The sequence below is a fragment of the Gopherus flavomarginatus genome, chromosome 1 (genome assembly GCF_025201925.1).
Source record: "Gopherus flavomarginatus isolate rGopFla2 chromosome 1, rGopFla2.mat.asm, whole genome shotgun sequence".
NCBI classification, from domain to species: Eukaryota; Metazoa; Chordata; order Testudines; family Testudinidae; genus Gopherus; species Gopherus flavomarginatus.
The window spans coordinates 101,393,827-101,408,535 of NC_066617.1; the positions used below are offsets into that span (position 1 = coordinate 101,393,827).

General features: G+C 42.6%; 1 protein-coding gene across 21 annotated transcripts in view; it reads left to right on the forward strand.

The window, feature by feature from the left end:
* Positions 1-14,709, forward strand: part of RBFOX2 (RNA binding fox-1 homolog 2) — a 263,059-nt gene that overhangs the window by 177,220 nt on the left and 71,130 nt on the right. The gene's annotated exons all lie outside the window — the stretch shown is intronic.

The window sequence follows — 14,709 nt, forward strand, 5'->3', positions numbered from 1 at the left end:
CTTGAATTTTAGAAGCAGCCAACGTTTTCTGGGAAACCTATCAGGCCCAAGGCTGATATCCGACTCCGTGAATATGGCCCTCAACTGGAGTTCCATACGTGTTTGCTTCAGAATCTACTGAGGATTGTAGCCTCCAGTACAGCAGGAACTTGGTCTCCAAGGGACCAAATCCTGGAAGTATAATCAAGGCCTTGGACAGGAGCAGACTTTTAGTTCTGAAAATTAAAAGCCATTACATGAAGGAGGTATGCAGAAGATGAACTGATTAAACAAATGTATTTTCTGTAGTGTTCTAAAATTTGTTTTTTATCCATTCTCATTCATGTTTCATATTTTATCAGCAATTGTAAAGTTCTGTGCAACTGTTACATCCCACAGAGAGCTAAGAACAGGGAGAGAAGTTGCTAGCAATAGAAAAAGCACCAGAGTAAATTCAACAGCTAAGGAGAGGGGTTGTAGCTGAACCTGACTGACCTGGCACTGAGCTTGGCCCTCAAAATGTCTTACTGTTTCAGGATGTCCTGTGGAAGAGTAAAGTCTAAGAAAGCTTTGAGGGGACTTAACACAATTTATCTCCCCCAGAACAAGATAATATCACTTAAAAGTTTGCATCTCCCCAGAAGCTGGTGATTGTTTTGAGGTCCCATCCATCTGGGATGTGGGACACGCATCTCTTTCCTCCTTTGTGGTGGTTTTTGCTGTTTGGAAAGTAACTGAAGCTGTGCTCGTTAATCTTTGAAGTTCTCAGGTGCCTAATGGAGGCTTCAGGAAGGAGGGGGAACAGGACAAGGAGTGGCCATGGCCCTGCAGTATTTATGTCTTCTCTTTTATCCTAATAGACTTCTCATCAGGATGAATGTGTTCTGAAATATTTATTGCCCTGTTTAAATATTCATTGCTGCAAAGGCAGTGCAGCGTCATGGCAGCACTGGTGTCTTAGGAGACGGGTAGGCTACAATGCTCCTTGGCAGTTCCTTTCAGTAATATGATAAACATGGAATAAATATAAGGCATTCCCCCACTGCAGGATTCATACTAGCATTCGGGCTTACATCTTGGTGTTTTTTCTGAGTACCAGAGTCTTGCATTTGTTCTTAGGTGCATATGCTAGAGTGTCTCTCTCTTGGCTGCAAGATGCTCATTCTTACTCCCAGGCCTATATCCTAGCGTGTGTTGCCTTGTTTAGTCTGGCATTTATGTGTAGGACCCATTGGCAGAAAGGGTTGGAGTTTGATGTGGTGCAGCCTCTTGTATTTCTGGTATGGTGGCAGACTAATGGAAAGAACAAAAATTTTATCTACTCACCCTTTAGTATACTGCTGTGGGTGGCAGAGATCTGTTGGGATTCACTGAAGTGCAATCTTTGGGAGTTGCACAACCTTTTAGAGGAGTCTGTAGATACTCACAGAAGTCCTTACATCAGTTTAGTTACACAAGGATTTAAACCAGTTAAAAGGTTGTCTGCATATTAGGAGTTTGCACCAGTTTAAGACGACTGTTTTTTAAATTGGTCTTGTTAAACTGGTGCACTTTTCTAGTATAGACAAGACTTTAGTGGGGTGGGGATAGGGATGAGCCCTATGTTTATTGAGACCTCGCTGAGAGAATAGCAATGTAGAGAAGATGTCATTAGGTGGGCTGCACCTCTGAGCAATGTCTGTGGGTGATATAGGGCAGAATTTGGTGCAGGTTTGTGGGTTACAAACTGGTATATGATAAATTGAGGTTTCTCCTCCCCCGGGTCTACGAAGAGATTCAGCAATAAGGTAGAAATTTCTTACAGGTATGTATGACATTCATAGAGGTTTAAGGCCAGAAGGGACCATTAGATCATCTGGTCTGATCACCTATATGTTACAGGCCATTAAATTTCACCTAGTTAGCCCTGTATTGAGCCTAGTACAGGAATCAGCAATCTTTCAGAAGTGGTTTGCCTAATCTTCATTTATTCACTCCAATTTAAGGTTTCGCATGCCTGTAATACATTTTAATGTTTTTAGAAGGTCTCTTTCTATAAGTCTATAATATATAACTAAACTATTGTTGTATGTAAAGTAAATAAGGCTTTTAAAATGTTTAAAAAGCTTCATTTAAAATTAAATTAAAATGCAGAGCCCCCCAGTCCGGTGGCCAGGACCTGGGCAGTGTGAGTGCCTCTGAAAATCAGCTCGCGTGCTGCCTTTGGCACCCGTGCCATAGGTTGCCTACCCCTGGCCTAGTATCTTGTATCTGTCTGAAGCATAGTTTATGTTTAACTAAAGCATGTATTCTAGAAAGGCATCCACTCTTGAGCTGAAGACCTCAAGAGGTGAAGAATCCACCATTTACCTTAGTAGCTTGTGGCAGTGATTAATCTCCCTCATTGTTAAAAATTTGTGCCTAATTTCTATTTTGAATTTGTCTGGCCTCAGCTTTCAGCCATTGGTTCTTTTTATGCCTTTCTCTGCTAGATTAAAGAACCTTTAATACCTGGTATTGTCTCCCCATGAAGGAACTTACACACTGTAATCAAATCACCTCTCAATCTTTTTGATAAATTAAATAGATTGAGCTCTTTGAGGTTTCTCACTGTATAGCACTTTCTCTGGCTCCTAAATCGTTTGTGTGGCTCTTTTCTGTAACTCCTCCAGTTTTTCAGCCTCCTTTTAAAAACTGTGCTTGGTATTCCAGTATCAGTCTCACCAATGCTGTATAAAGAGGTAAAATCATCTCACTGCTCCCCTGATTGCACATCCAAGGATCACATTCGCCCTTTTTGCCTCAGTATTGCACTGAGAGCTTATGTTGAGTTGCTTTTTCATTATGAGCCCTAAGTCCTTTGTAGTCAGTGCTTTCCAGAATACAGAATGAAACCTTCCTTTAGGATGGAAATCTGGTCTTGGAACAAATGAATAACAGAAGGCAACAGGAAGCTAGATTAGCTGAAGGAGCCAATGTGGGAGCCAATCTGGATTCCTGAGCCTCCAGACTCCTTAAAAATAACATGCTAAGTCAATCACAGATCTCCATCGCTGCTTCTCTCCTCCATCGACACCCCCATAGCAGATTGTTACAGTATTGTTGCTTTGCTATTGAGTCCTGGCATTTAAGACACAGAGGAGAGTCTGGTTTGCCTTGGCTAGGATTGTGTGCGTCTGATCCAGTCTGGTTGCTGTTGAATTCTCTCCATGTGCAGGACTAATTCATATGGACCCGTGATATGTGTAGTCTGCAGTGAAAGTGGTATGAGGCTGATAACTTTCGCTGCTCATATAATGAAGAATCTCAAGAGCAGTTGTGCTTTATATATAAATACTCTCTATGCATTCCCCCACTTCTCATCTCCATAGTCGTGTCTGTACATACAGCTCCCCACTGTGTTTTCTGCCAGCTCTGCAGTTCCTTCCAAGGCATTCAAAACCCTACTAATTGATTCCAGATGTTTTTCCCTTTCCCAGCATTCCCTTCTTTCCCCTCCCGCTCCCCATCCATCTGGCAGCTGAGTCAGCACTGCTGCTCTGTCCTTGGTTTTCATTCTGAGGTGCTGGATTTGGGCAAAGACGGTGCAGGCAAGGGGGAAGATTTTGCTAGCCATTGGGACAGGGAAATCAAAGAGTGGATTTTGTTACGGAAGTGAAATTAGACGTTTAGTGGGGCTCTGACATAGTGCTTAAGATTTATCTCCATCCTTCTACCATCAAAATCATAATGTAGGCAGTTACTTTGCACAGTTCAGTACCAGCCTACTTTCCTCTTTCAGCTGTGGAGAAAAAGACAAGGAAGCCTGGCTTCTGGTTGCAAAGGGATTGCCACAATTCTTTCCAGAGAAGCACCAGTTTGAGAGAGCTGCATGAGATTCCCATTGCAGGCAGACACATGCAATAGGCAAGGCTTTGAAAAATCCACTTGCCTACAAATGAATAGAAATTTTTCTGAGTGAGAGGCATCAGCTTCTCTAGGATTTAAGCTGTAAAAAAAAACCAAAAAAAAACCCTCTAGTTTTTACTGTGATGCTTTCCTAAATCTGCAGACCTAGCTCCAGTGCCACTTTTGGGAAATCTGATTACTACCGCTGTGAAGTAGCTGGGATGGAGTGCCCCGTCACTGCTTGTAGGAGTATGGTGCCCTGTGGAGGGCTGTCATCCTCCCTGCCCTTTGGAGTAGAGGCATCTGGAATGGATGGCACTGCTTAGAGCAGGAGAGCCAGTTTGTGTGGGTGGTGGCCCCTGCCAGCACTATCATGTCATTCCACCAAAGAGTTTTGCTTTCCCCACTCCATTCCCACACTCAGAAAACTTTGTTTTCTGGTGTGATATTGAGGAAACAGTGGATTGAGAGTCAGGAATTCAGTCTGAAAGCCAGTGTTGGCGTGCCCTGTATCTGGCTCTCTAGTATTGGGCTCATGTATGGGAACGCCTTATCCTGAGTCTACTGCTCCCTTATGTTGGGTGATTTAGGTTCTGATCCAGAAGAGAAGCCTCCATTTCCAACCATCCCAGCAGAGGACTCTGCTTCTGTTTGGGGACCCTTCTACCATTTCAGCAGAGGTCTCTGTGAGTCAACATAAAATGAATGGAGACCACTAACCAGCATTAATTTATTTCTGGGGTGGGTCAATGATGGTGGATTTTGTAGGTGATGCAGAGTTCAGCAGCAGTAGACCCAGGGTTTTGGAGTCTAGCAATAGAGGATACCAATCCACTGGGAGACTGGGCAGAAGGTGATATGGCTCAGAGCACAGGTGTATTTTCAGCAGGACCGGCTCTGGCTCTTTTGCCGTCCCAAGTAACAAAAACAAACAAACAAAAAAAACCTGTGGGGTGGCCGGAGCAGCGAAGGGGGGCGGGGCAGGGAAAACAAACCTGCCGTCCGGCTGGAGCTGCGAGAGGGGACGGGGAACAAACCTGCGGGGCAACCGGAGCAGCGAAGGGGGGCGGGGCAGGAAAAACAAACCTGCTGTCCAGCTTCAGCTGCGGGGGGGAGGGGGGACAAACCTACGGGGCAGCCGGAGCGGCGAAGGGGGGAAAAAAAAACAACCTACGGGAATGCCGCCCCTTGGAATCTGCTGCCCCAAGCATGAGCTTGCTCGGTTGGGGCCTGGAGCCAGCCCTGATTTTCAGCCTGGTAATTAGGCTTACTTCTTGGCTAGTAAGTACTAAATATACATATCTGTTCTTCAAATCTTAGCTATATCCACCAGGAAGTCTCTCCACAGGTACTGAGATCCTCTTGATTAAGTTGTTATCTGTTTCAGCACAGAGAGCTTGAATTTGTGCACAGGAATAGAGTGAAGGTTGACTAGCATTGGGAACAATGACGGTCAGGGTGCTTGAAAGTAAAGATCTCTCTTTCTTCCTTTCCCACAGCAGAGGGGTTTGGCTTCTTTCTATGTGGTGTGTTTAAAAAGAAGTTCAGGGGGTAAATTTCATATCTCAAATTTCTTTTGCCTGTCTCCATTAGTATTTTTCAGACCTATAATTCTCACGATGTTCTGAAAAACCAGTGCTAGAACCAGTGGATTCTGTCAGCTAGACAAGGCTCAGATGAGTTCAGTTCACCATTAAATGATAGTGATAAAAATGCTTGAATACATAGGAGATATCTATGAACTATAGCTTCCATGAGTGCTCTCATGAATGGAACTGGACCTGCTGTGAATTACAGGCCTGAAAAATTCCAGTGTAAACAAAGCTGCTGTGATGGGGAGAATAAGTGTCTGAGCCTTCAGACAAAAGAATCCATAATACCATAGTGGTAGTAATACCTACCTGTTGCACGCTACTTTACAAAGGAGGTCAGTATATCCCCATTTTACATATGGGAAACTGAGGCACGGAGGTGAAGTGACTTGCCCAAGATTACCCAGCAATCCAGTGGCAGAGCCAAGAATAGAACCCACATCTCCTGAGTACTAGTTCAGTGCTCTGTCCTGTGTCCTTTTATCCAATGCAGTTTAGTGCTTGTGAAAGGTGCTAGTGCAGGGGTAGGCAACCTATGGCATGGGTGCCGAAGGCCGCCCGTGAGCTGATTTTCAGTGGCACTCGCACTGCCCTGGATCTGGCCACTGGTCCGGGGGCTCTGCATTTTATTTAATTTTAAATGAAGCTTCTTAAACATTTTAAAAACCTTATTTACTTTACATACAACAATAGTTTAGTTATATATTATAGACTTATAGAAAGAGCCCTTCTAAGAACATTAAAATGTGTTACTGGCACGTGAAACCTTAAATCAGAGTGAATAAATTAAGACTCGGCACAGCACTTCTGAAAGGTTGCCGACCCCTGTGCTAGTGGGACCGCCTTGGGTGCTGAAGACCTCTGTTTATGGGACAGATATGATAGCAGTGCAAGCTTTCCATACCCTCCATCTAACTCTCAGTGGTGTTCGGACTCCAGGTTTTATTCAGTCCTTGCCGTGTGCTGGCAGTGTTAGCAAGGAAGCAGTTGTGGTTTCATTTTTGTGTTGTGAATACCAGCCATCTAAAAGCAGAACTGAAAATTAATTTTGGTAACACCTGTATACACTGTCATTCCAACAGAGTTATTAAAAGCTGATTTCAGGCCCATTGCATGACCCCATCCCTTTGCACTTACCCCACTGAATAGCTGTTGGATGGTAATAGATTTTAATCACTTCCATCAAGAACCATTTGGAAATAGACAAAAGGCTTTGTATGTCATCAGTCCCCTTAACCCATCCAGTTTCCCCAATATGGGGCTGTGGTATGTATGTCAAATTCCACTCTTCAGGGCAACTGGTATACAAGACTGACTCCAGATGGGGCTGGAATTGTGCTCTCAGTATGTACATGTAAACGGTCAATACAATTCTTGACTTTGAATACTATATTAGTGAGATATTTGAAAGGCCTCTCTTTGGAGTTTCAGATGTTGGTAGGTGTTGGCGCTTGAATTACCTTTTTCCGTCATGACATCTGAAACCTACTCAGAAAAGACTTCAATTTCTCTGTGAAGTACTGAAGGCTGGAGTCTCCTGTCTAAAGCAGTTTCATCAGTTTGTCTTATGGGTTTCTTGAGAACAGTGGTAGAGCTACATAAGAACTTCCTTCCTACCTGTATATACAGAGACAAGTTCCCATTTCTGCTCACTGTCTCATTTCCCAATTGGCCACCAAGCTGCTTTCTGGATCTGGGAGATCAACAGTGTTTGAGCAATACTGTGACACCTTGGATTTTGAGTGGTAGGGCTGCAGGCAGCCATGGGGTTTTTTTGTTTGTTAGTTCCTATCATTTCTGCAGAGAAGAGGAGAAGAAAACAGGACACAGTCCCCAGAAAAGAAAAGCACCTGATCCTGAGCTGATACGATAGATGTTTGAGGACTTATCTTGGGGAGAAGAGAGATACATAATTCAGGCTAGATCTCCTGCCCTGTTGTTTTATCAGATACCAGAGACCTAAATATAAAAGCACTGCTAAAGAAGGCATTCTTTCACAATTATCATGACAGTGTTCTTGTTCAGGTGCAAAATACTTCTGTCAGTGAGGATGATGGAAAAGTGAATTTTTATTTTCCTTACCCATCCAAAAGAATTGCTCATCTGAGGCAAATGAGAGAGGAGAATATTGCAAGACTGAAATAATATGTAAGAACATGCAAGTAATTCTTTCTGCTTCTTTTCCTTGACGTCTCTGTTCTTATGAGCTTCCCTGAACCTTGAAGTCCAGGCAAAAATTCTAAGGCTCATGTTTGTATTATGATTGGGTTTGAATAGTACAGTATTTATAAGATGATACATTGCACTTGAAATGTGAATCCTTGTTTCACATACCTGGGAGTAGGAGGCAGTGGTAAGTCTTCTCTATATACAGATTTGCATTAAATTAACTAAAGGTGTGTTTTTAAACAGATTTAGTTAAACGAGTGCAAGTTTGTGCATAGATGCTTTCTTTTTTTCATTTTAAGAGTGTCTTATTTTGGTTTAGCTTAATCCAATTTTAAAAATGAGCTGGATGAAGCCTCAAACTGAAACAAGAATGTTTACTCACAAATTGTACCCATTTAACTAAATTGATTCAAAACCACACCTTCAGTTAAACTTATGCAAGACTGTGTATAGACAAGGCCAGGGGTAGTCAATTATTTTTTGTCAAGGTCCAAATTTCTTGGTCAAGATATAGTCAAGGTCTGGACTCCAGAGAAACATTTTTCTCACCACAAGTGCCCCTGTTCAATGAACACATACAATACTGTGCAATATACCCAGGACCTATATTACTTATATTTTTACTGCGTTAAATGAAAAAGAAAATCAAACCACTGTATAACCTAAAAGTAACCTCCAAGAAAGATGTAATTTATCAGAGACTTTGAAATGTCAAACAGATGCAAATATTTGTGGTCAAAATCCATGTGCTTCATTTCATAGTGCCATTTGATGTTCCCATTTTTAACAGCCACTGTCTCCGTGTAAATTAAACACACTGGTTGTCCCTTTGGGTGTTGTGGCAAAATAAAACAATAAGCAACATTCCACTCTTCTTTAAATGAACGGTTTCAGTGTCAATTTTCCTTTTTTTTGGCTAACATTTTTAAACACAGTGCTGTTAAACAACAAAAACACTGGAGGTGGGGCTGCCTTGGCTCACCGTTGCTCGTCCTGCAGTTCTTGGGGCTTTCACCTCCCTGAAGCGCCGAGTCCTGGCACGATTCCGGGCAGGGCTGAAGGGTTGCAGGGAGGAAGAGAAAAAGGAGGAGAGGCAGAAAAGCCCCTCTCCTTGTCCCAAGAGTAGAGGGAAGGGAAGAGCAGAGCTGCCACAAGCCACTGAACTCTGCCTTTCCTTCTTTAAAAATGATGCCTACTGAGGGGCAGGGGCAAAGAGCACTGCCTGCTTCCGCCATCAGCCCTGATTGGCAGCAGGAAAAAAACAGTCAATCAGAAGAGGTGTTTCCAAGACAGGAAATATGCAACTTCAGCAGCTTGGGTGGAATTGTGAACATTGTAATTGCAGGGTGTGTGCCCCGGGTGTACCATTTTAGATTTTGATTGGGGTGGTGGGTAGCATTCCAGGGGCTACGTAGGTGTCAGCCCCAGGCACGCTCCCACTGTCATGGCTTAAATTCAGGTGCAGCAGGTTAGAGCTGGAGAAATGTTTGGGAACGCCCCCTGGGTCTCCTGCTAGGCTGAAGCCCCAAGTCCCCACTTGCCTCAGACGGGGTGAAGCCCCACATCCTTGCGTGCCTGGACTTGAGTCTTCAGTCCCACCGGGAATCCAAGGGTCAGCCCTGCAGGAAGCACCTTGGGACTGAAACACCTTCCTGCAGGGGTGAAGCCCTGAGCCCCTGTGAGCCCTGCGCTCTGCTGAAAAGGCTCTCACGGTCTAGATGTGGACTGCGGGCCCCTATTGACTACCACTGGACAAGGCCCTAATTTAAGGAAGAGACTGGGAGAGTAGCTCCCACCCCTATAGTGGCAGATATCAGAGTCTCTGGCCTCGCTGTCATGTAGCTGTTCTTTAGCTGGCTCATGCCACAAGTACTAGATGTGCTTTCTTTGGCTTCTTTTCTTTGATAAGAGATGAAATTCAAAAGTCTTGATTTTATGACTGGACTCCTCTGCTATGATATTTTACTTCTGACCTCATACTAAAAGGAAAGAGGCTTTGACAGGGCAGTGTCCTGCTCCTGTCTCTTTTCAAGAAGAAACTGCATGGAGACCTTCTTCTGGTCAACACTTAATGGCTTATTTCACCAGTGAACTGTGTGGTCAGGTTCTGAATTAGTTTTACCCAGCTTTACTTGACCCGTAAGACTGTAGTTCTGGCATTGGGCTTTGAAGAGAGAAGGCACAACAGTTCTTTGGTCCCTATCTCGTGTTTCCATTCATTCAAACAGTTCAGTAGACAACATCAGTAGGTTGGAAAGCTGTCATGTACTCAGTGCCTTCCCTCTGTGGGCTTGTCTTAACACACACACAAACACAGACTCTCTCTCTCGGCTATAAATGTTTGTTCTTTACTTCTAGTCTATTCTCCACGTGAAAGAAGTAAAGAACAAACAATTATAGCCTGGATCACACTAGCCTTTACAAACATGTTAATTACCTCAAGTTAACAGGCAATCAGTTACCACAAGGTTTAGTGTAGACATTACAATTGAGAACAGTGCCTTGACTTTTGCTTGGTGGATGGTTTTTGTTTTTGTTTTGTTTTGCTTGGTTGGTTATTTTTAAATGAGAGATATAAACCCTAGTACTTCAGGAACTAAGTCAACCAACCACAACCTGACAGGAGACGGAAACTTCCTCTAAGGGCAAGTTATTCACAGAATGTCTTGTACCTTCCTAAAGCATATGATGCCTGCTACTTACACACAGGGTACTGGATTAGATAGACAGCTGATCTGATCCAGTATGACAATTTTTATGGATTCTCTAAACACATGAGTTGTACTGCTTTAATTATACTGAATATAGTTAAAGTGGTACAACCTCCCTAGGGTAGTCGCAGTTCGATAGGTATAAATGTGCTTAGATCAGGATACCTTATTCCCATACAGGAAGAGGAATGAACTGTACTGGTGTATGGCATTGTTATACCAGTATAACTGTATTCACCCTATGGGTTTTACTGGTATAACTACTAAAAAAAAAAAAAATCACACAACTGACCTAAATGGTTGTACCAGTTTAAAAAGTGTGTAGACCAGGCCCATGTTTTTCTAGTAGCTATTCTCCACTTCAGTGTCACGATCTTGGATCACCACCTACTGACTGCCAAAGAAATTTACCTAATTAACATTGCAATGAAGAGTAAAGTAGTCAATATTCAGAGGCATGTCCGCAGCTCTACACCTTTGTAAGCTATTACATTTCTATACAGGCTGATCTATATGCAGTTTTTGCACTGATTTAACTAAATTTCCTGATGTTAGCTGTACCAGCTCACACTGGTATAAGTGTCCATGCAAGGGGTTGGATCAATTAAACTAAATCAAATTTTTAAACAATTTTAGATATGGTCAAGTGCGTATACAAGATTTAAGTTGGGAGGAGGTCTCTGTCTTTAGTGTTCTACTTGGCCTCAGCAAAGCCAGGCACTACTCTGGATCACACCTTACAAGCCAAGGGGGCTGGGTGGAAGCTGCAAATGGAGCCCCTCCATCTAGTTACACTAATCCCATATCCCTTTTGTTCTCTGACTGCTGTTTCAGTTACGTTTCTGAACAGAGCCTTAACTTTCTTATGAGTAATGGGAGGTGTTCCTTGTATCTTTATGGGAATGGGGTCTGACAAGTGGACCCGTGCCAATGAATCAGATGCAGTAATCTATTCATCTCCTTTGATAGGGGAGTCGGTTTGAGTCCTTACCTGGTTGTGGATGAATTAGTGGGGGAGAGCAGAATTTTTTTCTTGTTCTGAACTGCAGGTTAAAAAGTACCTTACGCTGTGTTTAAAGAAAACGGTGTATATACATTTAGTTACCGTTTGCCAAGTTACCACTGCACTTGGAGGGCTTGTTGCTATTTTTTAACAGGCCTTCCCTGTTCGGCTAGTCTGGGATGGCTACTATTGTTGTCTGCAGAAGAGAGTTTGAAACGCTCTATTCCGACAAGACTCTCAAGACAGTTTGTAGAGAGGATGGGTTTCAGTCCATCCATCCAAACCTCTCCTCCTGCTTGTGATTGTCAGAACTCTTGCATTTCTTCCTGTGGTTCATACCTGGGAAGTGGGAGAATCAGTTTGCTTAAATGCTGCTGTTAAAATTGTTTTTACATTTTAGGAGGGAGGGCAAGGAGCCCAATCCTGGCAATGTCTATATTTGAATGATAATTTCAGGTCTTGGTGGTGTTTCATGTACTATGTGCAGTATTTAGAAGATGTAAAGTGTTCTGTACATGCTAAGAATTAGTAGTAGTAAAATAATGGAACAAGTATTAAGAGGTGAAACTCACTGAACATCTAGATGATAACAGGACAATAATGACACTTACAGATAGTGTAATAGGAGGTATTTCGAGCGCTAGTGAGGACAGAGAAATAATACAAAGGGATCCAAAAAGATTAGAAATATAGGCAGAGAATAATAAGATTAGGCAGGAAATGTGCAAGTGAATACATCCGGAGAAAAATAATCTGAAATACAAATATTCAGTGGGAGGGAGAAACCTGGATAAGAATACTGGTGAAAGATAGTAGGAAACATCAAATTAAAAACGAATTGGTAACAGCGTGGCAGCAAAACAAGCCTATCTGGTTTTGAACTGCATTACTTAGACATAAAGTCACAAAACAGGGTGGTGATAGTCCCCTCTAAATGGCTCTGGAACAACTTCATCTGGTGTACTGTATTCAGCACCAGAAATTGATTGAAAAATTTGGGAAGTTCAGAGAGGAGCAGTAAAAATGATCATAGTTGTATTTATGAGTCAAGATTAAGAGCTAAATATATATGTGTTGTCTAAGCATCCACTAAGGGACATAGTCTTTTCACCCTTAAAATGTTTTTAAGTGAGTAAAAGTGGGAGCGTTGTTATTTAGGATGGTACAAGTGGATGTAAGATAGGAGGAAAGGAATAAAATGAAATTAAGAGGGAAACGTCTGAAAATTAGATTGTTAGGTTTACGGGATAGTCTTTTGGGATCATTTAAAAACAAGATTAAATAAAACAATAGAATATGTCCTGCAGGGAACAATCCTGCATTATCAAGAGGATAGACTCTGTGACCTAATAGGTCTTGTTCATAGAATTCTAGAAATGTGGGGGTGGAAGGGACCTCGAGAAGTCATCAAGTCTGGCCCTCTGCACACTGGCAGGACAAAGTTAACCTAGACCATCCCTAACGGATGTTTGTCCAACTTGTTTTTAAAAGCTTTCTAATTAGTATTCTGTTCTCAGTGTTAGAGGTACTGTCAACTTGAAAGCTAGTCCAGTTAAAAATAAATAAGTTAGTTGTTTTAGATACTGCATCTTCCCTAGAGTCCTCCTGCCAATTTTTGTAGTTTTACAATCACAGTTTCCTATTTTGTTCCTATTTTAAAAATGGAAAAACCTACACAGTCATGGGGAACTGACTTATATTGAGACTAACTATAGACAAAGAGCTGTCAAACAGACGACAAAAATAAACTGAAAAAATATTAAAATTATTGTTCTTTAAACTTTCAGTTATAATAATCAGAGATGTTATCTCTCACAGTGATAGGTTTAATAAGTTCTAGCCAGAAGCATAATTAAGTTGATGATGTTTCTTTAAAATCTTCATTTAAAATAAAGTTTTCAGGCCTGTCTTCATTTAAAAAACAAACTTGTTTATTGTATTTGTTTAGATTCACTTAAAGGTTCAAAGACAGGGAACTTGTCAGGGTAAGGGAAGCAATTGGGTAGAAATTAAAGCATGGTAGGGCTACCACTTTTCTGGGCTTTTGGGGGAAACCGTGCATTGCACAGATGATGCATTGCGTGAATCTACACTTGAAAAAATTGTAGCTATATTCCCATAGCTGCCAGCAGTGGTGCAGCCATTTTCATGACATGGTGGTAAAAACAACTGAGCTGTGTTTATGAATTTAACAGTGGTGTGGTGCGGCTGCACTGCTGCTGACAGTTGCTGAACCATGCCCATTAATTTTTCTTTCTTTGATAAGGTTTCTGAGTTCTGTTTCTGCAAGCTGCAGTACTTATATGCAGCTTTGTATAGGGACTGGACTTCAGTAAGTGAAACTGGCTGTGTGGTTAGGGTCCATGGCTGCAGCTCTGCACTGCTAAATGGTGTTGAATGCCCTTCCCTCACCTTCTTCCCAGCTACAGGCGTGCATGATCATGTGGCCCGCAGGGGACACAGGCCAGATATACTAGTGTCAGAACAAATCTGGGATTCAGCCAATGTCTGAATGACCTGTGTTGGCTGGAGGTGCATTGAATTTATCATTGTTTCATTCGCCCTGAAATGGGAGCTGCAGGCACTTTGATAAATGGATTGAAAGATTTGTCCAGTTTCAGCGGAGCTCCCTTCAGTGTCTCTGTATTCTCTGCTGAAAGGCTACTATGTAATTTCCTGCAGCAATTACCCCTTGGTGAATCCCTTCCCAACAGAGATCCCTTTGCCTCATCCAATGACAAGACTGTTTTCCCTTTTGTCCATTGATTTAAGCACACCAATATTACAATAGGCTCTACTACCTCAGGGTGTTATGGGAGGAGGACCCATGTCTGGAATAGCAGGTGGAGTTTAAAATCGGGATTACAGTACTTTGACAGTGGTGAGCAACCTCCTAGCCTAAGATTATTCCTTGGATTTCTCTGGTGGGGTGATGGGTGCAATAGAAACAGAGCAATAGTACAGTCTTCTAAGGTCAGAGAGGCTGGAATGTCATGGACTGTTCTTGCTTTACACCAGGTGACTGAATTCTTCCAGCCATGCCTCTCTCCCTGCCCTGAGGGCATGTAGATGAGCCCTGGCAGAGTGGCTACAATGATGATTTTTGAAGTATTAGGGCCCTCTGGAGGCATGGTAGTGTGGGATTTTTACCCTCTTCCGAATACCTTTTGTCTGGTAGAGTATCTGTTTAATACACAACCAGTTGGCATCAAATGGCGCCAAAAGCTGCTAAAAAGCCCATTGTCCTAGCACAGAAATCTCTGTGGGATGCCCTGAGCTGAGGGAGGAGTATAATTAATGCCTTGTTTGAAGGTAGCGAAGCTAATGATTGGGAGAGAGCAAGTGCTGCAAGCCTGTATTCTCAGTTCCCCATGGCTCCTGTCTGTCT